We start from the raw sequence: 27,406 nt of genomic DNA, 5'->3' as shown, positions 1-27,406 counted from the left end.
GAACGTGCCCGATCTCATCTGATAATGACAGCGAAGGTGGACAGCAGGGCCAGTGGGACTGAGGGCCCACAGGCAGTAGAAGAACGAGGGCTTGCTGTGAGCCCAGGGGAATCGGATAGCGGGATCCTGCAGAAGACACAGATTTCAATGACCCGGTCGTGGAGGTGTGGCCTGGCCAAGCAAGGGGAAGGTGGCTGCAGAGAACCTCACAGGCATCGAGGAGGCCAAAGGATTACAAAGATCAGATAAATAGAAGAATTATCTACATAGGTGGACAACTTCCCAATGACGGAGCCAGTAAAGAGGGAAAAATCAGTGTGTGGTTATGACAAGGGTAGAAGATGCTATAAGAAGACGCATGAACTAGAAGAGAAATGGCCTGTATGATGCTTCAGGAAGAGGTCTGTGGACTCCTCCGTCCTGGTCCTATGTTGGAAGGAAGGAATGTATTGGAATATACAGCATATAAGTTGACTGGACTATTTTTTAAAAATTTTTTAATGCTTATTTATTTTTGAGACAGAGACACAACGCAAATGGGATGGGGCAGAGAGAGAGGGAGACGCAGAATCCGAAGCAGGCTCCAGGCTCTGAACTGTCAGCAGAGAGCCCGATGTGAGGCTCGAACTCACGAGCTGTGAGATCATGACCCGAGCCGAAGTCGGACGCTCAACCGACTGAGCCACCCAGGCGCCCCTGACTGGACTATTTTTAAAAAAGCAAACGACCGGGGCGCCTGGGTGGCACAGTCGGTTGAGCGTCCGACTTCAGCCAGGTCACGATCTCGCGGTCCAGGAGTTCGAGCCCCGCGTCAGGCTCTGGCTGACGGCTCAGAGCCTGGAGCCTGTTTCCGATTCTGTGTCTCCCTCTCTCTCTGCCCCTCCCCTGTTCGTGCTCTGTCTCTCTCTGTCCCAAAGATAAAAATAAAACGTGGGAAAAAAAAAAAAAAAGCAAACGACCAAAAGAAAAAACAAAAAGCAAACAACTACCAGATTGGTAGGTTGGATGCTTTAAAAGAAAAACATTGTATCCTATCTCCTGTACTGAGCTCAGTAAGACACCAGGTATAGAGAGAGAAAAACTGGATGGTCACTGGGCAAAAAAAAATAGGAGTGAAGGGAGCATATGAGAGAGATATTGGGTAGTTTGCATTGAGGCAAGGAAAAGGAAAGGGGAAATTAGACTGGAGACACATTTAAATCCTATGTGTTATCTTGGGAATGTACTATGGACTTCCTTCCACGTACCCAGGACGCTCATGACCTCTTTACAACTGTTAAGAAATGTGTCTGTCTTCCCAGTGCCTTTGGCAAACAATTGGACTTTGTATCAGTGCCGGACTCTTCCTCTGCTCTATTCCAAGGCGCATGACCAGCCTGGGCTCCAGGGCTCCTGGGTGACTTGTGAAAGGAGCAGGCAATCCATTACGTGTCCTGTTTGCACCTTTGTTCCCATTACAACCGTAATTCAGACGAAACACACACACACACGCCTGCATGTTTAGGCGTGAAAGTTAACACCATATACAGTAATATGAAATACTACATATGTGCACTGGGGTTAATTTACAGTTACTGCGGGATCCATAACTTTGTAATTTCCTGGCTTTGGTGTGTATAGTTTTTCAGACTCGACATTTTATTAACTTTTCCTTTAAACCAGCTATCTGTCTTTTGGCTGGTATTCCCCAGCGTATTAGAGCTTGCATATTTCCAAGCTGAATATCATGTTGTAAAAGTCTATCTATTTCCCCTCATCTCTCTCAGTCCATCTGTATTTTTTTACATCTAACCTCCTGGGTCTTTGCCTTTTTTGGCTCTGTAAATTTAATTAATGTACTTTGGACTTTCTTTACCAGGTCACTGTTGAAAATTTACATAAAACAGATCCATTTTTTTTTTTCATCATGCCCTAATGGAAGCACTTCAGCAATGTTTTCCTTTCCCATATATCTCAATTTATCTTTTCAATACAGCTTCCCTTGTTTAAAAATTCGTAGAGGCAACCAAACATAAACACTTTGGACTGTTCTTTCCACAGAGAGCCTGGTACATTTGTGGCATTCTCCCATGTTCAAATTGGGTTAATATGTGAATAATATGTAATAATGCTCTTCCTAAAATCATCCAGACCTTCTTTTTGTCTTTGTTCCCCTTAATGTTATTGAAGCATCTGAGGGATTTCTTTGCTTTGATAGAACTGTCTTCTTATATTTGTGTAGATTTGGGAGAAAGGAAGATGTTTTCAGAGGAAAAACAAAATATAGTAATTAGCCTTCTTCCCCATTTTTTTTTCCAAAAAGAAAACCAAGGAGGTTACTCTGAGTTGCTATTTAAAAAAACAAACAAACAAAAAAAGCCCTCCTAATTCTAATGCATTTGAGATTCTGAATCTTAGAATGTTTATTGCAAGGATCCTTTATGTTTTTCCTCTTATTTTTATTTGCTTATATACTACGGTATTTAATGCCAATGATATACAAATTTATGTCTTTTGTCTCTTTTTTAACATGTTTTTAACATTCACTAGTAAGCTATTGTCAATTTCTTTGTTCTCCATATTAACAATGTGCTTTCTCACCAGCAGCAACATTTTAACGTTTACATGCAGAGAAAGCAACGTATCTGCTACATTCTTGGGGGAAAAAAATAAGACACTCAAATCAACTCTAAGGCAGTAACAGCTAAGGTTACGTTTTGCCTGTTAATTCTGATCACTGAAATCCTTAACGGGCTATAAGTAAGTGGGCAATGAACAAGTAAAAGAGAAAACCTGAACTCTACTCTTCTTAGAAACTCTGTTTACATACTTCGCTTGATTTCTAAGTTTTTCTTTGATGGCCCTTACTGGCTGAAACAGTTCTAATTGCATCATCCCTTTCTTTCTGGCTCTTTAAATCATCTGATTTTTTTTTTAACCAACAGCACACTTCCTGAAATGTACCAACGAATATAATTGGATTGTGATGAGAAGGATCCAACCGAAGTTCATTAACCCTACAGAATGCTACCTGGAAACCCTTAAGAAAAAAGGAAGTTACCTTCTGGTTAGTTTTCCACAGAGCACTGCCACAGTAAGAGCTGAGGATCCCAGTGCCCTGCTGAGCAGACACAAAAACTGTCACAACCTACAGCCTTCTACAGTCTGGACCTCTAACTCCGAACGTCTTGGGATTGTGAGCTGAGCGTTGGACAGTACCACTGGTGGGCCAGTGAGACAAAGAACCTGCAGGACAGCCAGAAACGGCCAGGAAGAAAGAGCTTGGTGGTGTATGGGGTAAACTGAGCCCAGCCTTCCAGGATTTTTCCCAAAAAGCGGGGTGGGATGGGAGTGGACGGGACAGCCCCCTGCAAACGGTTTTTCAATGCTGCACCAAGGGGATCCATTAGAGGATTCTACACTAAGGAACTCAGAGATTAGAATTTAAATGAACCTTGTGGGATTAGGTTCCCTCCCTTCTCCGTTTAAAGATGATTTATAATTTTTCTTTTAATTAAAGGACACAGGAAGACATTTGTTTCGAGTCCTGAGGCACAGGCCCACCGAGGCTTATGTCGTAGAGCTTCTCACTGAAGGTTCAGCAGGGCCTGTCTGCGTCGCCACAATGAATTACTTCCGCGGACACGCAGGCCCACAGCCTCCCCGAATCCTTCCCCGTAATCCCCAACATCTGTTCTACGTCCAGCGCTGACCAACGTGGGAATCAGCAAGTACCGGCTGTCAGCGTGGACGCAGATGAGCAGACACGCTCACGGAGCGTCAGCTGGCCCTGTGATTTCAGCTGGACGAGCCGGACGTAAGCTAGGCTCTAGTTTAAACCATTTGTGACACAGAGGAAACACCTGTTTAGAAGTCATCCAAGACAAACGGCGTTGAGCAATTTGAGGGCGTGGGGTCGATCGCCGCCATTCTGACTGCAGAGCTCTGGGTGCCTCACGTACCCAAAATCCCTAGAGGTGATGCTAACGTGTACTTCTAATATTTTGAGGGAGGATGGCCCGTCTAAAGTTGGGCTGAATCGTATTCCCTTGTGGGTGACACACCAAATTTCACGAAATCCAGGGCTTCAACTTCAACCAAATGCCCCGCATTAGGTTAGTTTGGACTCAAGCCTAATACCGATCATAAAAATAAAATAAAATATAGTGTGCTATTTTTAATAGACTGCTTGATGTATTGGGGGAGAACAATATGACCCAACGTAAAAATGAGTCTTTGTATCCTGGTGATTTACACTAGCGAGCCAATTCCCTGTTTCTACCTCATCAACTGCCCAGCTGGGGAAAGTGGCCAGACTCACTCAGTTGGACTATCAGTAGAGGCGTTCTACGTATTTGTGGTACTGCTTGGTTCCAACCGTATCCGAGGTGGAATAACAAAGAATAGGAAACGAAAGTAAAAATAAGGCAACAAAAGTTGACATGAAATACCCCACGAGACAACACGCCCGTTAGATAAGCTGTCTGCCTGACTCACCACAAGCTAACACGGTAAGTTCAAAGTAACAATCTCCTTGAATCCCAAGTTGGCCCATCTACAACATGGGGCTATCTTATCCTTGTTAAGGTGGCTGTTGGGCAGGCAGGAACATATATAAATAGCCTCGTGTAGTACTTGGCACTGGAATTTTTAGTACACTGCAAACTTGGGCAAAAATCTAACTTCTCTGGCATAGAATGTGAGGCTATTCATGGTCCGGCCCTGTCTGTCATCAAGACCGTGCTCTTGGCCTTTCATGACCAGAACCCTGCACTCCAGCCATGCTGAACTGTCTGCGTCTCTCGGAACGTTCTTCTTGTTTTGGCCTTTGCCCATCTTTTTTTTAAAAAAAAAATTTTTTTTCAGCGTTTTTTATTTATTTTTGGGACAGAGAGAGACAGAGCATGAACGGGGGAGGGGCAGAGAGAGAGGGAGACACAGAATCGGAAACAGGCTCCAGGCTCCGAGCCATCAGCCCAGAGCCCTACGCGGGGCTTGACCTCCCGGACCGCGAGATCGTGACCTGGCTGAAGTCGGACGCTTAACCGAATGCGCCACCCAGGCGCCCCTGCCCATCTTTTTCTTTGTGCAGCTGGCAACGCTCCATTCTGTCACTTTGAGAATTCTGCTGCCCTCAAGATTCGGTTCAAACACCACCCCTTCAGCTTCTCCTCTGTGTCCCTCCCCTGTGTCCTTCATGTAACACTCCTCCTAGCACCATTTTTTGCATCGCTACCATTTGTCAGGTACTGTGCTCGTAGCTTGCCCTCCCCTCATTTAATACACAAGGGTGGCCCTCAAACACCACACCGTCCTCCATCTTGGAGACTTGGAAAGTTCAGAGAGGCCACACCATCTTCCTAAGGGGGTGCTGCTGGCCAGGGCTAAGAGCCACTGTTCACCCCAAGTTCATAGACCTCACGATGCCTGCTCTTTTCACTGCACCCCGTGATTCTGCATTACGTTCAACGTTAGGCTTATTTGTTTACGTGTCTTCATTAGACTGACAATCTCCTAACAGTACGGACGTGTTCTGTCCACCCCTTTATCTGAGCAGCTGGTTAGTCATAGGCAGCCACTTATTAATAGATGTGCTAGAAACCAGAAAGGGGAAACTCTGTCCTGCACAGGCTATCCATCTATACAAACATTTTATACTACCTGCCTTGTTGGGGTACAAGCATCTGGAAAGGAAGTGAAAGCCTAGCACAGCAGTACCATCCAGAAACACCTGTTTGTAAATCTTTCGCAACTGACACTAAATATTTGTCTGGGTTCTTAAGGATTCTCCCATCTGACACCAGGTAAACCTTTCCTGTCGGGTGGCTTTCCAACGGTGGGATATCAGGATAGGCTCTCGGCACACGGGTCTATTTTAAGCTGATTAGCTGGAAGCATACACTCTCTGGAGTGTGCAGTGTGCTCACAACCAGGCCAGGCCACCACGGCCCTGGGAGATATGGCTGCCTGCCTCTGTGGCCACAGCCGTCATGTCCTGGCAATCAATTCTCCTGGAGACCTGACTCTGAATGGTGTCTTCAGAGGGAGAGTCCCATAGTGTAATGACAAAGGGGCTCCACAGTTGATCTTACCGTGGGAGTCCTTGTCACGTCAATGCCCGCTGGGAAAACCGGTCACATGATACACGTTCCACTGACCTTCGCTGTGTGTGTGTGTGTGTGTGTGTGTGTCTGGTCTCTCATGTGACCTTCGAGGCCTTAGACTGGGCTTGTTCGTAGCATAGAAGCCGGGTCTATTTACCCTATGCCTCTGGAGGGCCTACATTCACAACCCTTCCCGTCTTCCCTCAACCACTGGCTGCAGCTAAGGCAGATATGTCTACCGATGTCCTGGGAGAACCATGATAATGATTGCCATTTACTGAACACTCATCCTGAGCCAGGCACGGTGCTAAGTATACGTTGGCACGAATGATTTGATTGAATTAACACGGTAAACGCTGTGATGTTGGCACATGTTTCCACCACCCCGATCTCCCTTTTGTAGATGATATAAAAACACAGGAAGAGATTAGGGGACTTGTCTAAGACCAAACAGACAAGCAGGGGTCTAGCTGGGGATCCTGCGCTGTGAGCTGCCGTGCCACGCTGCCTCTTTGGCAGCGTCTTACTAAAGCAAAGACTTACTAAAGCAAAGACCATCAGCGAAAAAGCCGGAAAGGGATCCAACAACAAGACTGCCAAACCAGGCCGGAAAATTGGGCTGGCCCTGCCGTGTAATCCGGTATCAGGGGAAGAAGCTGAGTAAACAGAAGTCAGAGGAAAAGTTCATGTGCAGCTCACAATAACGCACTGGTAATGGGAAACCTAAATAAAGAAGATAAGAAGTGAAGTTTGGGGGGCATTAAATATGGTTCTTTTCAGGTCTAAACCCCATGACTGCCTTCCCCAGCAGGCTTTGAGCAATCAAAACACCCAAGACAAATCCCATAAGCATACCTAATTGAATAATCCAGATTCTGTTTGCTTGGGTTTTTGAAGCATCAAAACAGTTCCTTTATATGCTTACTTTGGCTCCCCTACAGTTTTAATTAAGCCTCCCAAGGCTCACAAGCATATTAAAATGAGGCAGAAAGAAAACCTACGGCCTTTGATGCCAATGACCACAAGGTGCAAGCATTCTGGTTTGATCTTTGCTAGAGCAGCTACAGCTGATGCTCAAAGCTGACCCAAAGGGAGAATTTTCTGTTTATTTTCCTTCGTGGGGAGGGGGCAGGGATTACTCAAGTGATGAAAAGGTTTCTTTCTTGTGGGAGGCGGCCACAAAACAGGCACCAGGCAATCCCCAGGCAGACTGGCGTTTCTTCTGTGACCGATCCCAAGAGACTGGGGATGGGCGCTCTCTTCTTTCAACGACCACACTGGGGCTTCTCCCTTTTCGTTGCTCTCTGAGATCCACAGTCAGCACAATATCCGCTCAGCCAGCTGGGCCAACATACCGTAGGGCTTGTCCCCTCCTTTAGGGGAATGAAGGGATGTCATGCCACACCATACGGACAAATTTACTGTAAAAACCTAAGCTCTTTGTCTCTGCTCTACCTTGAATGCACTCAGGACATCTTATCAAGTATCTTCTCCGGGGTTGGCCGAGAACTTCGAGATGCTTCCCCAAGTTTACCTCAGTTTGGCTGGGGAGTTTCAAACAGAGGGCTCAGCTGGCTCTGCCCACCTCGACCGTAGGCGGATCACCGAGGCCTGCAGCCCACCTGTGTATCCAGCACGCCAACCAACCAGGCCCTGAGCCCAGCAGTGTGGTAGGTGCCGAGACCAACAGGACACATTCCTCTCTAGCATCTTACACGCTAGCTCAAGAGGGAAAAACATACACCTTTTCTGTAGAGCAGAAAAGATAAGAGCAGAAAGGAACACACAGCAAGGTACTTGGGACAGCAAGGGAGGCAGACATCACCCCTGGTCGGGGACAGTTCCAAAAACGCATCATAAAGGGACGCAGGCTGGACTGGTAATGGATGGGTAGGGCTACGATATAAAACATGGCAGTAGAGGGAAGCCCAGGGGAGAACCAGGAACAAGAAAGGGCACAAGTGTCAGGGGAAAGTTCCATTTGCTCAGTCACACATCACAGGCATGGGTGTTGTGAGGGAAGAGGTGGGAAAGGTTGGCAGAAGGCAGACTCTAGACTCCCTTGAGCAAAGAGGCCAAGGGGCTGAGTTTCTGTTTGACAGGCGGTGAGACCACACTGAGCCTTTGCTATTCATGCAAAAAGTACTTCTGAGCCCACGTTATGGGTAAGGCACCGAGCTGGTTTCGCTGGGCACACCACGAAGAAAAAAACTCCCAAGCGTCCTCATCTCAAAGTGCTGACGTTCTAAGGGTGGGGAAATTAGAACACTAAACAACTAACACAGCTGACATTCTTTTCGTTCACGGCAACGAAGGAAAACATTCTGATGCGATTACAAAGAACAATGAGGGGGCCCACAGCTTCTTTTAATAAGTACCATTTGAGCTGAACCCAAAGGAAGTGGTAGAAATTTGCAAGACCGTTTGGGCAAGGGGTTAGGAGTATTGTATACAGAAAGAACAGCACAAGCCAAGGCCCTGAGTGCGAGAGACCTGAGTCGATGTGAGGCAACTAAGAGGCGAGCAGGATGGCCGGACAGTGTTTTATGATGCAGCTGACAAGACTCATGGGGCCAGATCAGCCTGGGCCTCCTCTGCCACGTACAAGATTCTCAATTCTGATTCACTAAAGGGCTTGAAAAAGGGGAGGAGCATAATTTGATTCACACTGGTTAAAGAACTTTCCAGATGCCGTGCAGAACATCGAGAGGAACGAGACTAAAAGCCAAGAGCCATGTCAAACACGGTGGCCTGTGCTAGGGTGGTGGCACGGAAAGGAGGGTAAATGGACAGATGGGGAAGATATTTGGGCGGAAGAATGGACAGGACTCAGTGAGGGATTAAGCGTGAGTTAGAGTGAGGGAGGTGCCACGATGGTGGTCTGTACAAGGGTAGACTCACATAAGAAAAGCAATTAGGATATTCCTACACTACAGGCCATCGTTAGGGGGGCAGCATTATACATGTAAATTGCAGGAAAGGTGTGAGAAATTTTTGCTGAGGGAAAAATCGGTGAGATCTGATACCTGAATACAAGGCGGCAGGAAAAGGTCGAGGAAGATTCTAGCGTGACTTGAAGCAACGATCTGCAACCCGCAGCTGGCAACAGAGACTACTTTTAACACTGGGCCAAAGTGGGGCCGATTTGAGACACAGTCACAGAAATGATATTTGAAGCTGGGGTTAGGATAGATGAGACTGGCAGGGGAGAAAGCAGAGAGAGAAGTGTGACACAACTTTGAGGGGCCCTTACACTTCAGGGAACAAAGAAAGAAAAAAAAAAAACCCGGAAGACTGGAGGGTGAGAGGAGAGCTTCAAGATGGCAGGAGAAGCCAGCCGTGTTAAGTGCTGCAAGAAAGGCTGGGGAAGATGGAGACTCAGACCCACAGCTTGAGACTAGAAGGACACCTACGATCTGTGAGAGAAAAGGTGAAGTGGTGAGGGCTTAAGTCCAATGCCGGGACTAAAGGGACATGAGGGGCTCAGGAGGGCAAGTATAGCCGATTCTTTCACCAAGCTTGGGACTGACGTAGAGCACCGAGTGATGGCGGGGAGGGGCAAGGACAAGGAAGGTGTTTGGGGAGCTCGCGTTAGGGAAATAGCCAGCGAAGACAGAGAAATTAAAAATGTACAAGAAGTCCCAGGATGGGGCAAGGTTTTGATATCTGCTTTGTTTGGGGGAGAGGGGAGTAGCTGCTAGGTTGTACTTGCCCGTGTGAAACTAAAAATGCAACCAGCCATGCTCAGACAACAAATGGTTGCCGGCTGCTCCCCCCAAATAATTCTGGAAGTAGGTGCTTGCTCCTCCGTGCTGTGAAGTCCCCAGGCTTTTTTCGTCCTGTAGCACTATCACCCTCAGTGTTGACTTTCTGTCCTCTTACTTGAGGCCTCATGGTCCCAAGATGGGTGCTGTGCAAGGCATTCTATCTGCCTTCAAGGAAGGGAGAGAAGGTAGGCCGCCCCCCGCCCCCCCACCGCTTACTGTCATGAAGGAAACCCCCGCTCAAGTTTCCCTAGTGCTTGCTGGCCATTTCTGGCCCATGCGGCCGGGTATCACTCACTGCGAAGGAGGCTGGGACCCAAATGTTTGTCCTCTCAGCACCCTTCGTGGGAGGTGGTAGGAACGAAAGATTTGTTAATGGCGTCTGAGTCAGCCATAGAGACACAGAACATGATCTGGGGAAGAGGTAGCTAGCCTTGAGCACCTAGAGAAATTATAGTTCCTGAGAAGGAAAGAGAAGACAGGTTACAGAGATGTTTTGAGAAAGAGAACCATGAAACTGCAGGTGGGTCATCAGTGTGGGACACGGGACCATGCTCTCAGCGAGCGTGAGGGAAGACTCTAGAGCTACCCCTCAGGGAGAGAATCGAAGGCCTTGAGAATCTGACCCGGGGCAACACGACAGAGTCAACAGGATGGGATGCGTAACCCCGCTGGGGCTGGCCCGCTCCAGCACGTGGAACCTAGAACAACGTTCTCACACTGAAACGCCACTTTTGATGATCACTTTTAACTATTGAGGACAACCATTTCATTTTTCTTAAAAGGTTGGCCTTTGCATTTGTGGGAAGGTCTTGCCCTATATTCCTTAAGATATTTAAGGGACTGGTTGAGCATACTCCTGGAGAAGGAAATACCAGTACAGGCCTGATGGAAAGTAAGGAGACAAAATGGAGTGAAATGGTCAAACTTGAACACAGAAAAGCAGACGGAATAGAGAATTCTTCTACGTTCTTCGGTGACAAAAATGGTGTCATTTTGAGTCAGTCGAAAGGGTTCTGATACCTCTTATTCTAAAGGGAATCTTTAAATGTGCATGTCTGCTGACTGTCTGACTCGTCTTTAAAGCAGGCCCCCGGCCATCTGCTCTGGGAAGCCCACAAGTGTCAGGTTATTCCTTCGGCCAGGCTGGAGCTACTTTCTAACTGACAGAGAGAAAATGTGGGCTGGTAGAAAACTTACCAATTGTTTTCTCTGGGGTTTGAAACCATAATATTTCCATTCGGAGGAAATGGTCTAGGATGTTTATTTTTTCAGACCTCATGAATATTAAAAGCACCGTAATTGAAGCCAAAACAGAAGAAAAATGAATGCAGTGATACCAAACGTGGGTGTTCTGCCTTCAAAGCAGGCTTCGTCCGTGTAAAACGTTTGAAGCAGAGGAAGATAAATGGTATACATATAAAGCTAAGTCAAATAGGCTTCTGGAGACGAAGTGATCACAATTTTATATGAGCGAGGAAAGGGCTATTATAATGAGTGCAGCGCAGAGAAGAGCGAACAGACCCCGCCTGAAAATGCAGTGTGTGGTTTCTTTCTCCAAGGTTCAGCTTTAGTCAGCCCACATACACCACGAACCTCTGAGGATTTACATATCTTTAATTTAATGTGAAGCACTAATAACCGGTGAGTGGCTTAGATAAGAGACCTTATGAATATTCAAGCCTTTGAAATCTTCCTGTGCCAAGACATACACTTCTCAACATGAACCCGTGTACTACAGCACGCATCGTATTCTTTCTTTCCCAATTCTGCTGGCGCAGGAGCAGCCCCACGGTTGGAGAAACACTAACTGGCTTTATGACAAAAGCAGTGCAGAATGCTGACTTAGACAGCTACCGGCCTATTTTGGGATTGAAAATGATTCAGGTTCCACAAAGAGCCAAGTTTTTTGGTTTTATTTTAAAGAGGAAAACCGAACGCTAACTTGCTTCTGAAATGAAGGGGCCATTAAGATTCATTCAATAAAAGTGATAAAATGCAAAATCCTAACCTTTTTTTTTTTTTTTTTTTTTTTTTTTTTAAATTAAACGCTTTTCCCAGTGTGTTGAGGAGGACAGGAGGTGTAAATACGATGGCTGTCGGGTTCCCTAGCACAAAGACCAGCCATATAGTTCAGGTTGGGGGCGGGTGATGCTGAACTAGCATTTAGGCACTTGCATTAGAACCAACGGTATAGGTGACACACGGGAAAGTGAAGAGGATGAAAGAGTGGAGAGTGGGCGGGAGGAAAAGAAAATACAACATAAACACACAGAGGAGAAAGGAGAGAAGATGAGGAAGTCCGGGAGAATCTAGGGAACGCACCACACACATCCTGCTGTTCCCGTGGTCCTCTGTGGCTTTCCAGCCTCAAGGTCAGTTCTGACCACGTCATTCTTCAGTCCCTTGGTTCGTTCTTTCAAACATTTCCGAGAGTTAACTAAATACGAACTACATTAGTTTGGCAAGAATTTAAAATTTAACTTTTCTGTGTGTGACCGGTAATAAGTACTTTATTTTTATTTTCTAACTTCATGCTTATTTTTGAGACACGACCCGTCAGTTATGTGTTTCTCATTCATTCATTTAGCAAAACATCCACTGGACACCTGCCATATGCCAGACACAATACGGCATGCCAGAGATATGGTGAACTGTACGGGAGACACCGTTCATGCCCTCCAGAGCTTGCCATCTATTGGAAAAGAAATATGTTCAGTGAATAAGTGCCATGCAAGTAACAAAGTGGACAATAGCGTGCTCTGGGAGGTGATGGCAGCTGGGGCAGGAGTAGGGAGCCATCAGGAACCACCCCCCTGAGTGTGCCACTTTTCAGCAGAAGCTTCGAGGAGGAGGAAGAGGAGGAGGAGGAGGAGGAGGAGGAGGAGGAGGAGGAGGAGGAGGAGGAGGAGGAGGGAATGGATTGGGTAACAGGGGAAGGCATACCACTGGAAGGAAAAGAAGGCCCCGTTCCAGGCCTGGGCAGAGGCCCAGAACATTCCAGGAGCTAATATGGCGGGGCAGAGAGGGCAAGGGAGAGCTGACACAAAGAGAAATTAGATTGTGGAGGGTCTCTAAATCTTGTTAAGAATCCTGGACTACATCAAAATGTCAAGATGAAGCTATTACAGGGTTTTAGGCCGCAAAATGAGACACTCCAATTTATATTTAAGAAAGATGATTTAACCATGGAAATTTCCTGTAACAATCGGGCACTTTAGCTTCAAATCTTTGACTCTAAACTTTCCTGAAAACATGAAATGTACCTACAGTCACACCCGTATCGATTACTTTCATTTTAATCATAGACACAAGGTATTTCCCTTCTTGTCCAAATCCATCGCCTTGCCCTGAACACTTGATTCCACGTTTTTCTCCCAAGTCCGTTCACTGCTCTTGCCTTGACCCACTCCCTCCCCTTCCTTACTGCCCATCTCTCTGGTCCTGGAACAGGTCTTTCCCACTGAAATGCTTTCCCACTTCTTAAATCTTGGGGGTAGAGGGGGTGGGAAATCTCTATTTTCCTTCAAGAGCTTGTTGAGGGGAGTCGTGGCAATCCCTAAGGAATCCCCACAGCTTTTTTACTCCACCTCCAAATTGACCATGTCCTTTTGTAGTTTGATACGCATTACACAGAACATATTGTGCTATACTTTCGTTTTCTTCACTGACTCTGTGAGGGCAATGACCACACATGTTTATATTCTCAGCACCAAGCTCAAAGCCTGACAGAAAGGAGACCTCCTATTTATTTTACCTGAATTTAGCAAAAACAGCAAGCATTTGAAAGTCCTTGTGACACCCCAGACCTAAATGAGAGAGGAATCTTCTGTGAAATAGAGAGACTATGCAACTTACGAAATAAGCACAATCCAGTCTTTACTTGCTTAGTTCTTAGGGAGAATTATAGGTGGTAAGAACCCAAAATACTTCAAGGAAACATCAATGTATGATAGTGTTATAGGCTGAATTACCTCCATCTCAAATTCTTTTTCTTTTTGTTTTAAGATTTTTTTTTTAAATTTTTTTAAAATGTTTATTTATTTTTGAGACAGAGAGAGACAGAGCATGAACAGGGGAGGGCAGAGAGAGAGGGAGACACAGAATCTTAAATGGGCTCCAGGCTCTGAGCTGTCAGCACAGAGCCCGACGCGGGGCTCGAACTCACAGACCGTGAGATCATGACCTGAGCCGAAGTCGGACGCTCAACCGACTGAGCCACCCAGGCGCCCCTAAGATTTTTTTTTTTAAGTAGTCTCCATACCCAGCATGGGTGGGACTTGAACTCCCAACCTCACCAAATCAAGAGTCACATGCTCCACCCCTTTTCCTCCCAATTTCTTAAATTGAAGTCCTAAAACTTAGTACCTCAGAATGTGACTTTATTTGGAAACAGGGTCATTGGAGATATATAATTAGTTAAGATGAGGTCATTAGGGTGGGTCCTTAAACCAGTATGACCGGTGTTAGAAAAAGGAGAAATTTGGGGGCCCCTGGGTGGCTCAGTGGGTTCAGCATCCAACTTTGGCTCAGGTCATGATCTCACAGTTCGTGGGTTTAAGGCCCGCATTGGGCTCTGTGCTGACAGCTCAGCGCCTGGAGCCTGCTTTGGATTCTGTGTCTCCCTCTCTCTCTGCTCCTCCCCTGCACTTGTGTTCTCTTTCTCTCTCTCTCTCAAAAATAAACTTTAAAAAAAATTTTTATTTATTTTTTTTAATGTTTATTTATTTTTGAGACAGAGAGAGAGACAGCATGAGCAGAAAAGGGGCAGAGAGAGAGAGGGAGACACAGAATGTGAAGCAGGCTCCAGGCTCTGAGCTGCCAGCACAGAGCCCGATGTGGGGCTCGAACTCCCGAACTGTGAGATCATGACCTGAGCCGAAGTCTGACGCTTAACTGACTGAGCCACCCAGGTGCCCTGACTTTTTTTTTTTTTTTTTAAAGAGAAATCTGAACACAGACATGAACACAGGGACAGCACGAAGGCAGGGATCAAGATGATGTGTGGGCGAGCCAAGGAACGTCAAAGATGGCCAGATACCTCTAGGAGACCAGAGCCATGGGACAGGTTCTCCTTCACAGCTCTCAGAAGGAACCAACCTGGCTAACACCTTGATCTCAGACTCGTGGCCTCCAGCCCTGACAGACCAACTCTGCTAACAAGCCTTGGAAATGAGTAAGATATTAAGAGGTGGTCACGGGGCGCCTGGGTGGCGCAGTCGGTTAAGCGTCCGACTTCAGCCAGGTCACGATCTCGCGGTCCGTGAGTTCGAGCCCCGCGTCGGGCTCTGGGCTGATGGCTCGGAGCCTGGAGCCTGTTTCCGATGCTGTGTCTCCCTCTCTCTCTGCCCCTCCCCCGTTCATGCTGTGTCTCTCTCTTTCCCAAAAATAAATAAAAAACGTTGAAAAAAAAAATTAAAAAAAATAAAAAGAGGTGGTCACCTGTTCACAGCTTAATGGCTCTCATCAAGCCTTCAATTACTGTGCTCTGAATGAGAGAGGCACAGGAGACAACAGGGAAGGGAGGGTAGAAATTGTGTTACGGGATGTGCCCTGTGGGCCATTATCGATCCATTATCAACATTATCACTTGAGTCTCGCAAAGACAAGGGAAAGCAAGTTGAGGGGCGCCTTCCTGGCCAGTGTTTACCTCCCCTGTCCATGTCAGCTACTTGGAAAAGAGTCACTCTTCGACAGTGACACAAATCCACCCACTAAAAAGCTAGACACCCAAACTTCTACTAACATTTTCTGTAGTGTTTTATGCTGCCAGAGAGGAACTTCACAGTAAATGCTAAAATTGCGTAATCGTCTCGGGATGATATTTTTAGAAAAAAATAAAAGCCAGACGGGATTTAAATTGTTCAACCCTCTGCAGGCAGAAAGCGGATGATCAAACTTACCACGAAGTACCCTAGCCTGGGTGTGGGCAGCGCTGTCCCTGAGAAGACCGCACAGGACCTCCCTCTCCATTACTTTGGTAACGTCTAGGAGCGAGGGGACTTAACAGCTTTACAGGAGGGAAGTTCAGGCTAGAGGCGGTGTTATCCCAGACGACCACGTCAGTAGGTGGGAGGATGGCATCTGGACCTGATCACGGGGACTGCAGCCTCCGTCGCTTTCCTAAAATACATGTCATCCGGATGGACCTCGACAGTGAGAGTAATTTTTCCGAACTTAACAACGGTAACGGTAAAGAGCAGAGAACGATTTCACGCATTGTGCACTTCGCGCCCTTTACTGCTCGGCCCGGCCCCCGGCGGCCGCAGACCGTGGCTCACCCCTGCTGGCCGCAGCGCCCGTCAAAGCGCTGGCTTGCAGGAGGCAAACAGAAGAAATGAATGTTCACTGAAAGCGAAATAAAAGACTTTAATAAAACGCCACTTGAGAAGACTCCAGGAACCGGCAGGAACGCGGCTGCGGCTCTTGGCAGGGCTCCGCTGGTGGATCTGGTGATGGGAAAACTTGACTGCGCCCGTTCAGCCAAAAATGATCACTGCCCAAGCTTTTCTGGTGGGAGGAGGGGCACTACAGTTTTACGGTGTATTCCTACCAAGACATGTGTTTCTACGTCGCTCCCTGGCTTTCTACGGTAAACAGGGTAGCCGGGTCTGGATCTGGTTAGCCCCACCTGTCCTTGCCCTTCAAGTTGATAATAAAAAGAAGACGCTGCACTTCAGATCTGGACCCGCTCGGCACAGGGTCCAAGCCTGGTTCCCTATAAAAGGAGGCATTCCCTGGGCCTCCTGGCAAGCGAGGCTCTGTGTACAATTGTGGGAACGGGGTTACAAGGATTACAATTAGCGCGTGTCACAGTCGCAAAGTGCGGCTGGCTGGCACTGGCCCAAGATGAGAGCAGATGAGCAGATGCGCGCAGCGGCCCCGACCTCCCCCTTTGCGGGAAACCACACCCCGGCGAGGGGTATTTGGACACATGCAGGCATATGAGATGTGGCGCACTAATTCCAATCGCAGGCCAAAAACACAACACGAGGGATGCTAACCCTTCTGCCGGACGCTTTCCGCAGGGGCTCCGACAATTGCTCATTTATAACCCCCGAGCACTCGGTGGCCTTCCACGGAGGGAGCCGACAGCTGGCCACAGGGAACCCCACAGCCCTGCCCACCGACCGGAAGCACGCGGTCCTTTCTGTCCTCTTGGGGAATAGCTACAATTCCGCAATGTGACAGCGGTCCGCTTATCTCCTTCCAAGGTGGTTCGCTGAGACTCCAGGACCTGAAGGTCTCATCATTCCGTCACCAGCCACCGTTAATGCCGAAAACAATCTTGCAATACTCAGACCGATCCGACTTGTTCTCGGAACATCATCCCTTTAATCTGAACTCCTCCAAATTCACAAGGGGCTCTGCTCAGGCTCCCTCGAGACACCCAGATTGTGAAGGCTACAATAAAATTCTGAGTGTCTAGAATGAAAACTCTTCACACAATAAGCTCACCATGGAGATTTTCTTAAATTGCATGTCACTAGGGTGCCTGGGGGGCTCAGTCGGCTGAACGTCCAACTTTGGCTCAGGTCATGATGTCGCGGTCTCTGAGTTCGAACCCGGCGTCGGGCTCTGTGCTGACAGCTCAGCACCTGGAGCTGCTTCGGATCCTGTGTCTCCCTCTCTCTCTGCACCCACCTCCAGCCCCTGTCAACTCACATTCTGTCTCTTTCTCTCTCAAAATAATAAATAAACATTTAAGAAGTTTAAAAATTTTTAATAACTGCATGTTACTGATTAGGATGATGGACCTATTAGAATTTTAAAGTTGAACTCTTTTTTTTTTTTTAAGTATTTTAGTTGTGTGTTTTTAAGTTTGTTTATTTATTTTGAGAGAGAGAGGCAAAGGGAGGGGCAGAGAGAGAGGGAGACAGAGAATCCCAAGAGGGAGACAGAGAATCTCTGTGCTAACAGCACAGAGCCTGATACAGGGCTGGAAGTCATGAACCGCGAGATCGTGACCTGAGCTGAAACCAAGAGTCGGACACTTAACTGACTGAGTCACCCAGGCACCCCTGGAGTTGACCTCTTATTGATACAGGCAATCGCTGAGGTAGGGTTTTCCTATTCTATGCTACAACTTGGAAAATGCGGCTAATTCATACTCTCCAAAACTAAATGCAGTTAATTCTTACCCTCCAAACTTGACAAGAGTGTCACTCTTCTTAAGTTTCAACAGTCTTAAGAAATTAAATTGTGGAAGTAAAGACATTCTCTACCTCAATAATTATTTAGCTTATTTCTAGCTTAGAAACATTGAGATATATTTTTCCCTTTTACACGCACTCAGTCAAATAGACACCAAAAACTATACTTCAAACCATAAATATTATATTGTTTTATGACATGTAATCAATCAAAATAGCATATCTCAGCTTAAATCTTAAGCTTTTAGGCTCAAGTCTTTCATGCCAGCACAAGATTTTATAGGTAAATACATTAAATAGAACACATAAATATGAATTCACCTTCAGTTCAGTTTTTCCAATATCTGATAATCTTACACATTTTAAAGGGACAAGGGCTCACCATACGTTTTCCTTGAGACTCACTCATACTAGTTTATTGTGTTGGAAGAGAGGTCTTTTAGGCTTGCTGTTGAATTTTGTTAGATCTTATTCATTAGACATTGCTTTAATGGGATTGTGGGAAAGGGAAAACAGGACAGAGTTACTTCTTGGGATACAAGGGAGATAGAGTTTCTGTCCTCTGGATCCTTACAGTTTTATTCTACAAATAAGTAAAAGGAGAATAAAATGTTGGGGATATTCAGGAAAAGGAGTCTGCTACAAGCAAGAGGAAAGGCATGGGAGCTCAAGAGGGCTGGGGCCAATGGCCAAGCCGTAGGGCAGGGACTCCCGTGGCCACGCTGGCCAGGGACGGTGATATTCCAACGAGGCCATGCAGAGTAGAAGGCAGGGAGACCTGGCAAAGTTTCAAAGGTGGAACCTACCAGGCTTGGTGACTGCTGAGCCTGGCAAGAGGGAAGACTGTGGCTCCTGGCTATGTGAGCTAGTAGAGGGTAGAGCCACTTACAGGGGCAGAAAAGTAGACAGGTGAGGGCGTGTGCGGGGGAATGTGATGTCTCACACATGCTGAGCTCAGGGTGTGTGTGTGTGTGTGTGTGTGTGTGTGTGTGTGTGATCCAAGTTGGGAAGTCTGAAAGGCTCTGGGTCACTGAGTCTGGCACCTAGAAGAGTGATTTTGCCTTTCAGAGATTTAGACTTGGAGGTCATAAGTCCAGAGGTATTAGTAGAAGACAGATGAGTGGATAAGAACAGTCAAGAAGAATGAGCCAGTGGCTGAGGGTAGAACTTTGGGGAACTTCAGCATTTAAGTTACCAAGGAGGAAAGGGAGTCTAGCATGGAGAAGCAAAGGGTTGGCTGGAGTACAGAAAGAGTCCCAGAGAAGATGGCTTTAAAGGAAAAGAAGAAAGAAGAAAAAAGCGAGTTTTAAAAAGAAAACACAACACACTACAGAGAGGTCTGTAAGAAAGAGACAGAAAATATTCTTTAGAATTGTAATTAAGAACTGGTGATGGTGAGAATCGTTACGCAGGAATGATGAGGGTTCTGACAGGTTAAAGGCTAAATTGAAAGTGAGAAAATGCGTTGAATAAGGATGAATTTCCTCTAAAAGCGGGGATCTCTTAGGACTATAGTGGGGGGTAGGGCTGTAGAAAATCCAGAGGGCAACCCCACTTCACTGCACTTCCTAATTTAGAGCTTAGAGAATGCACCTCTCCAGGGGACCGTTTTTCTCAGCACGTAAACATAACAATTCTTTTATGTCCAAGACAAAAAGAAAACCCAAACACCCCAAGCCTCCTGGGGATAGTGATTGGAATACAGTTAAAAAGGAGGTGGTACACCTCAGCTAAGAATCACACCAACCCTAAACGTTAAAAGTTGCTATTCCTCGCCAATGGCTTCGGTGTAATTTTTATAATAGGTAATATACATATTATAACCAGCACACTTAGCTTTTGGAAAGAAAAATATTTTCAAACTGAAATTCAAAATACAGTGAAAAGTTTGCAATCAAGATAACAGTCATAATAATAACCACATAAAGTGTTGTATTTCAAATTAATCACTGATCAATTAAACTGTACACACATAGCACAGAGGCTTGCAAAACAGCAGATATTCAATAAGTGTTTATTAAAGTGCATTCTAGGACACCACCATAATTGTGGGCAAAGCTGAGTCCTTGAACTATTTCTGGTATCCTACCAACAGCCTAGGAAAGCAAGACTTCCTTGGGAGTACCGGAACCCAATCTCATGGGGATGACCACCTGTTATGAATACCTGTAAAGGCTTTATACTCCCAGGAAATGACTAGCTCTAGCTTTCCTGCACCTTAATAAAGTGTGTGTGTGTGTGTGTGTGTGTGTGTGTGTGTGTGTGTGTGTGTGCCTAATAATATATGTGTATGTGTGTGTGTACAGGATTCATCAAATATTACTTTTAGAATATCTAGCAAGAGTTAGATGTCATGGTGAGCCTATAGTCTCAAATCCTATAGTTTACTCTTGAATTTTTTTTAATGTTTATTTATTTTTGAGAGAGAGAGACAGAGCATGAACGGGGGAGGGTCAGAGAGAGGGAGACACAGAATCTGAAACAGGCTCCAGGCTCTGAGCTGTCAGCACAGAGCCCGACACGGGGCTCGAACTCACGAACTGTGAAATCATGACCTGAGCCGAAGTCGGCCACTTAACTGACTGAGCCACCCAGGTGCCCCTATAGTTTACTCTTGAAAAGTAGTCACAGGCTCTTTTTTCCCACCCCTTAGCTCAAATGCAAGGAATAAAAAAAAAAAAAAAAAAAAGAAGATGGCGGATAAGTCATTTGCCATAATGCCAAATACCTTGGCCGAGACCTTTCGTGTGTTTTTTCCCAGATAAAGGCCTGTAGTTTTCCCTACATCGAAGTCTTAACAATGAGCTCACCTGCACGTTTCCAGTAAAAAGGACAATGTATAATTTGGGAAGAGAATACATGAAAACACCAATGATTTCATATGTGGAAAAATACACATTCTTTTAAAGGTGAATTGCATTCACTTTCCAGGCAGCATTTAGTTTAGTTTTAAAAAGCAAGGTCATTATTTCCGGCTCTGTCCTCCAATTCAGTGACTGTACAAGGTCTAGAGGAACACAGGTGTCCATAGCGACTCTCAGGACTCCCACGGATTACTACCCCTGCCTAAGAGGAATAGTATTTGAAACCACTTTTTCCTACTGCTTAACGCTCCATTCCAGTACTAAACCCTAGATAGCAATGTGCTTTCTTATTACGAAGAATACAAGGGCAGTTAACTTAAAATCATCACAGTAACAAATATAGTACCTCCTAACATCAGATTACGAGTGGGGGACAAAGTGAAATGAAATGTCCAGCGACAGGCTGCTGGGAGGAATGGAAGACAAGTCCCGATGGTGACACTGGAATTCATGCTGTTCTTGCCTCCACTGGGCCCTAATCTTCCGTGTACTGATTCGTTAACCTGGGGCGGGGGGGGGGGTCCTCAAACTTTCACAAATCAGAAAAAATCTTAAAAGAAGCCCTTGTAAAAATAAAATAAAATAAAATAAAATAAAATAAAATAAAATAAAATAAAATAAAATAAAGCACTGTCGTATCATGTAGACTTCGGCTCATCCCCTTCTGATTGGAGAGTGGGCTCTCTTTTCTACGTTTCCCTTTAGTGTCCACAGGCAACAGACATAGTTTTCACACTGTCGAATGCTCTACACCACGTTGGTGGGTCTTTTTCTCCCGTTTACCCAGGGATCTGGCGCTTTGTGCAACCATGCAGTCACCAGCAAAAAGTAACTTTGTGATTGGGAACATCACGTGGTTGGAGGCCTGCAGAGCCCAATCCACAAATACAACATTTTGGCTTCCTCACTTCCCGTTACAAATTTCCCTTCCTCTATCTTAGTAACTGATGTCCTTCCCGAGAAAACCTCCTATCTATCACTCACGCACCTCTAGCATCTTGAAGTATTTTGCTTTTATCAGAATGTTTTGGGAAACCTATCCTTCAGGCTGTAGCAGTGCCTTTTCGTGTCTAAAATGCTCCTTATCTGGCAGTCAGTTTAAGTCCATTTATGTGGTTTGGCCAGGATTTCCACTTCATAAAAGATGAATTCACTGAATCTAAAAACATATGTCCTTCTACAGATAATTATTCTCTTTAAACATCTGCCTTCTCTTATTTTCTCTCATCTTCTTTCTTCACGGTCAACAATTGGGTGGGGGGAGGGCTAATACTCAAGGATTGAAAATGTATTCTGCAATACTGAAGAAATCTTAGAATCAAATAAGGTCTCTTATTCTATTATAGTTCATTGCTATGAGCTATCAACTCACATTTTAAAATAATACACGCCATTATGAAGAAATTATTTTTATATTTACAAGGAGGGAAAAGATACACATTTCCTTAAATAGTTACCAGCATAGAAGCCAGGTTATTTTTAAGCTTTACCAAGATAGAATTTTCTAGCAAATAATTTATGTCAATATTAATTAGTGATTGTTCCTGAAATTATAGTTACTTATATGAATTCTGGTTGACATAGCCATCTGCGTCATAATATCATACAGTGAGCAGGTCTGAAATCAGTCACACCTAGGACTGAACCACAGCTGTGTAGCTAATATCTCTGTGATGCTGGGTAAGTTAATCAATCAATCAATCAATCTCTCTCTCAATTTCTTCATAAAGTAATGGACACTAAAACCAGCACTTTAGGGTTACTGTGAAGGACAGATCTGATCAATTAAAACAACTAGTATTTGTTTTTTTTTTTTTTTTTTTTTTTCAACGTTTATCTATCTCTGGGACAGAGAGAGACAGAGCATGAACAGGGGAGGGGCAGAGAGAGAGGGAGACACAGAATCGGAAACAGGCCCCAGGCTCTGAGCCATCAGCCCAGAGCCCGACGCGGGGCTCGAACTCACGGACCGCGAGATCGTGACCTGGCTGAAGTCGGACGCTTAACCGACTGCGCCACCCAGGCGCCCCAAAAACAACTAGTATTTGGCTTGAATTAGACATCTACTGATCTAACCTGCAGAATTAAAGATAAAATTGGTCCTCCACAGGTTTACAGAGTCTTTAAATGGGGAGAAAGGAAAGGAAGGGAAGGGAAGAAATGGGAAGGGAGAAAATGAGAATATTGTAACGTCATCATGCTGAACATCTGGGGTCAGCTTTGATGAACTGTGTCCATACTGCTCTAGGACAGAGGAGACCACAGCTCTGGCCAGGAGCTGAACTGGATGATGATCTCAAAGACACGGAAATTCTACCTACGTGTAGAGGTTGCTATCAGGTGTGTGTGCTTAGCTGCAAGCCTTTTCTTTAAAAAAAAATTTTTTTTTAATGTTTATTATTGAGAGAGACAGACAGAGTGCAAGCTGGGGAGGGGCAGGGAGAGAGGGAGACACAGAATCCGAAGCGGGGCTCCAGGCTCCGAGCTGTCAGCACGGAGCCCGACGCGGGGCTCGAACCCACGAACCGTGAGATCACGACCTGAGCCGAAGTTGGACGCTTACCCGAGCCACCTGGGTGCCGCCAGCTGCAACCCTTTTGAGCTGAGTACAATCTGTTCATGCAGTGAAACGTCAGAACGAGTGTGAGAGTTGAGGCACTGGGGGTGAGAGCAAGTGGACTGAAGAGAAAGAAGGACATGGGTGCTGGGGTAAAAAAAGAAAAACAAAACAAAACAGGAAACATGGGCCCGGGACATTGTCTGGAGATCTCGGAGTCCAAACCCAAAAGAAGCCAATAAAGGAGGCATACAGAAAGAAAAAAAAAAAAAAAAGCCTACAATTCAATTCAAAATAAGAGGAGACACGTAGAAAGGACAAGCAAATTGATTAATGACACTGACAACACTGCGACATAATGTTCAAGGTGAGGGTTTCAAACAACTTCTGGGGCGTGTGTGGCGGAAGAGGGACCTTTCCCTGAGCTTCCATTTCCTCACCAGGAAACAAAGGGCTCGGGATGTTCCTTAAGATTTCTTCTGGCTCTGCTCGGCCACCGTCTCAAACATTAGATAGACCCCGTGACGCGTGCGAGGCTGTAACCCGGGGTCTAGCCCATCCCGTCTAGACCTGCCGCAGGCAGGTGCCATCAGAAGAGGAAGGCCGGAAGCGGCTTCCTAAGCGAGAGGCGACGCGATCTCGGAAGGTGCGTGCATCCCAACGCCAGGCCCCCGGGTGCTGCCGTGGTGACGCCTTTCTTCTTTGGAATGGCTCCAAAGAGAGGGCAAGACAACTTAAAAAGGCAGGCAGGGACCGGCTACCGAGCCTTCCGCCTGAGACCTGCTGGGCGTCGCCCACGGGGAGCCCGCCACGCTCCTCAACGTCTCTTCTGGGGGGCGCGGGGGAGCCTGGCCACAGACCAGCGTGGGAGCCTGTTCAAAGGCACATTTAGGACGAGTTATGTGAAAACTGCCCGCAACAACGCTTTCTGTTCCCCCTTTTCCCCCCTCACATTGTTAGCATTTCTCAAATCAATGTCTCCACTTCCCTTCCTGTATTTTAATCTGACTCCCAGTTGGTGGAAAAGGTTTCAAAACCGACCCCGAGCTGATAAATAGCACCGGCTCGAGGGTAATAAAGGAACAGGGTCGAAGACTGAACTGCAGCCGGGGTTTAAGTAAATAACTACGCACAAGTCGGCGATGTGATCAAGAAAAATTTCATGGAGATGTTGCGTGTTTTTGTTTCAACGTTATGATAAATGGAGGCAATGCATGGGGAGTGAAAGCATGATTTTAGGCTTGGAAGGACACTTTAGAGCTCATTTCGATTCACTAAATATTTATGAAACCTTCTTGGTGCTGGGCAGTACGGTTACAAAAGCACGTCAGATCAAGTCCCTGTTTTTAAGCCGCTCTAAATATGTTCCGAGACGGACGTAACCCGTGCCAGTGCTGGGTCTCTGCTGCGCTCAAATCCCTGCTCTGCTCTGTCTCACCGGCCTGACCCCTGCAGGCTGCATGCTCCGGGGGGGGGGCCCAACTGGGCTCTGCCAGCAGAGCTCTGGCAAGAGATTAGAGGGTGAGAAGGCAGAAGCCAGGATCTCTCCCCTCTGCCTGCAGTCTCCAGAAGCGGCCCCGCTTCCCCTGGGGATCTTGCTCCCTGCCGGGACAGACCACTCCCGCAGGGTGACCCAGCTACTAGGCCCATACTACCATGTATTCCCTTTGGCCTTGCAGCCTAGGGCGGGGGGCACTTTCTGTGGGGGTTCACCTCCACGTTCTCTCTCGGACCTTGTATTGCCTCTGCAACCGATTCTTTGAATTAAAACACGCGATTTTAAATAATTAGCCTAGCTTCTGGATTCCCGGTTAGACTCGGATATACAATCCCTTGATGCTAACAAAGCAGAACAGATGTTCTTCCAGCAAAAATGACCATGAGCTGTGGGCTGGGATGAAGAAAGAAATGAATTTTGCTGGAAGTCTGGAGAAAACGTCACGTAGGTAGAAATCCCTATCATGATGGAACACTGACAAATGATAAGGGTTTGGTCCTTGAAACGTGAGCGAAATCTTAACAGTCGAGGGAGGAGGAAGGAGGCCATTCCATAGGGGGGACAGCATAACCAGAAGCTTGGAAATATGCTGCATGTTTCTGCACAGGGTGTAGTGAGAAAAAAAGAGGTAGCAAACAGGGTACAGAAAGGCTCCATTGTGAGGCTCCTGAAAGCCCTTCCAAGGAGTTTGAGATCACTCGGTAGGGAAGCGGGGCCCTTAACAAGTTTCTAAGCAGCCACAAGTTTGCACTCTGGTGTAAAGCCTGGAGTGAAGGAGGTTATGACATGGAGATCATCCACAGTAGCTTCTAGAGTCGAACAGAAGGTGATGACATCACAACCATCGTGAGGGCAGTTGAGAACACGGAGAGAAGCGGATTTGCCAGACGTATTGACGAAGAGAAGGACAGGATTAGGAAAAGATGGCTTGTAGGTCAGGGAGTAGCGAGAGTGGAAGAAAAATCCCATGTACCGTGTCGAAGCACAGAAATGAACAATGATGCATTAAGCCCATAGGTTATAGGCAATGAGTCTGAATTTTGAGTATGTTGAGTGTTGGGGTGGGGAGTGTGAAGAGGGTCTTAGAAATGTGAGTCTGGTACTCAGGAAGAGGTGAGGGTTAGGGATTTATATCTGCAGCGTAAATATTTCTATTTGGTTGGGGCATGGCGATGGATGAGGTGGCCACAGGAAGTGATAACAAGTTAGTGAAGGACTCAACTGAACTCTGAGGGACACCACACGTAATGGCCAGAAAGGAAAAGAAGAACCAGCAAGGAGGTGGAAAGACACAGATAGGAACTTAGGCAAGGGAAATAATTTGGGTGTTAAGAGAGAAGAAAGAAGTTTTAGGAAGTAGGAGGTGGCCGTGAACATATAAGAGCACAGATATCAAGCGAGATCATGACTGCGACGTCTCTCGGTCGGTGTTGGGATGGTTATTTTACAGGTTGACTTGTTGAGTTGTAGGAGGTCATCTTCTATTCTTTTACAGTTAAACTGCCCAAGGACTCAGAACTAGGGAACAGTAAAGCTGGACCAGAATGTTTCCCACCCAAGAGTCCACTCTCCATGATAAAAACTGAAGCTTCTCAAGGAGAAGTTCCAAAAGACTTGGCAGTCTACATCAAAGCCCTAACTCCCATCACTGCAAGAAATGCAGATGCTGTTGGTGGTGGTGGTGGTGGTGTTTTGTTTAGTCATTTTTTATATTTATCCACGGAACCTAAGAGAACTTACTTCTTAAAAAGTGAACCTACTCACCAGATCAAACATCCAAACAAATACAAAAATCAACCTCTAATTGAGGCATTTGAACTTAAACGATCCTTTCTGTCAAGTTCGGGTGTCAGCATGTGCCTGTACGATCTCTTTGGACATTGTACCTTTCCTTCATGGGAAAAACACATCTATCTTGAGAACCAGCAGTGAATACTCGAATGTTTTCCTTTCCCCGATTGAAACTTGCTAGAGGTAAATGAATTTCTAGTGTTATGTACGGAAAAATAATTTCCTGGCCAAGATCACAATGTATTTGTGAAACTTTCCGTTATATTTGAAATTTTTTTCTCATCTACTGTTTTTAAAGATGAAAGCAAGCACTGCTGTTTTATTTTTCACCATTTTTGAAGCATATTCATATTTTCTCTTAAACTCTAGGGATGGATCGGTGATAGGGCATCCTGGAAAGGCACAAGCTTTAGGAGTCAAAAAACAGTCAGTACAGATTGTACCTCCATCATTTCCTGGCTATGCAGTCTTGGGGGCAATAATTATAATAGGCAACACAGCGGGTGCTACTCTTTACCTGGTGCTATATTGAATAAAACGATGGATGAAACTTAAGTCTGGGCATTTTAGCATCTTATTTAAAGGTCACATTGGTTGACTGCAGCTCGGTTAAGATTAGGACTCAGTTCTGACTGACCTCAACGGTGACAGTGCCCAGCTATGACATTTCAGCAGCCTCACAAACACTACTACTTA

General features: G+C 46.0%; 1 protein-coding gene and 1 long non-coding RNA gene across 12 annotated transcripts in view; one reads left to right on the top strand and one right to left on the bottom strand.

Moving 5' to 3' along the window:
- Positions 1-27,406, bottom strand: part of LOC121012749 (phospholipid-transporting ATPase IB) — a 651,500-nt gene that overhangs the window by 113,557 nt on the left and 510,537 nt on the right. The window lies entirely within an intron of this gene.
- LOC121012752 (uncharacterized) lies at positions 26,467-27,265 on the top strand. The gene is made up of 2 exons (XR_005782276.1): positions 26,467-26,893; positions 27,080-27,265. It is a non-coding gene; the product is annotated as an uncharacterized LOC121012752 (long non-coding RNA).

The sequence above is a fragment of the Herpailurus yagouaroundi genome, unplaced genomic scaffold, assembly GCF_014898765.1.
Source record: "Herpailurus yagouaroundi ecotype Mexico unplaced genomic scaffold, PumYag 197, whole genome shotgun sequence".
NCBI lineage: Eukaryota > Metazoa > Chordata > Mammalia > Carnivora > Felidae > Herpailurus > Herpailurus yagouaroundi.
Note: the sequence above shows the minus strand (reverse complement) of the source record. Positions and strands in the feature narration are given on the sequence as shown.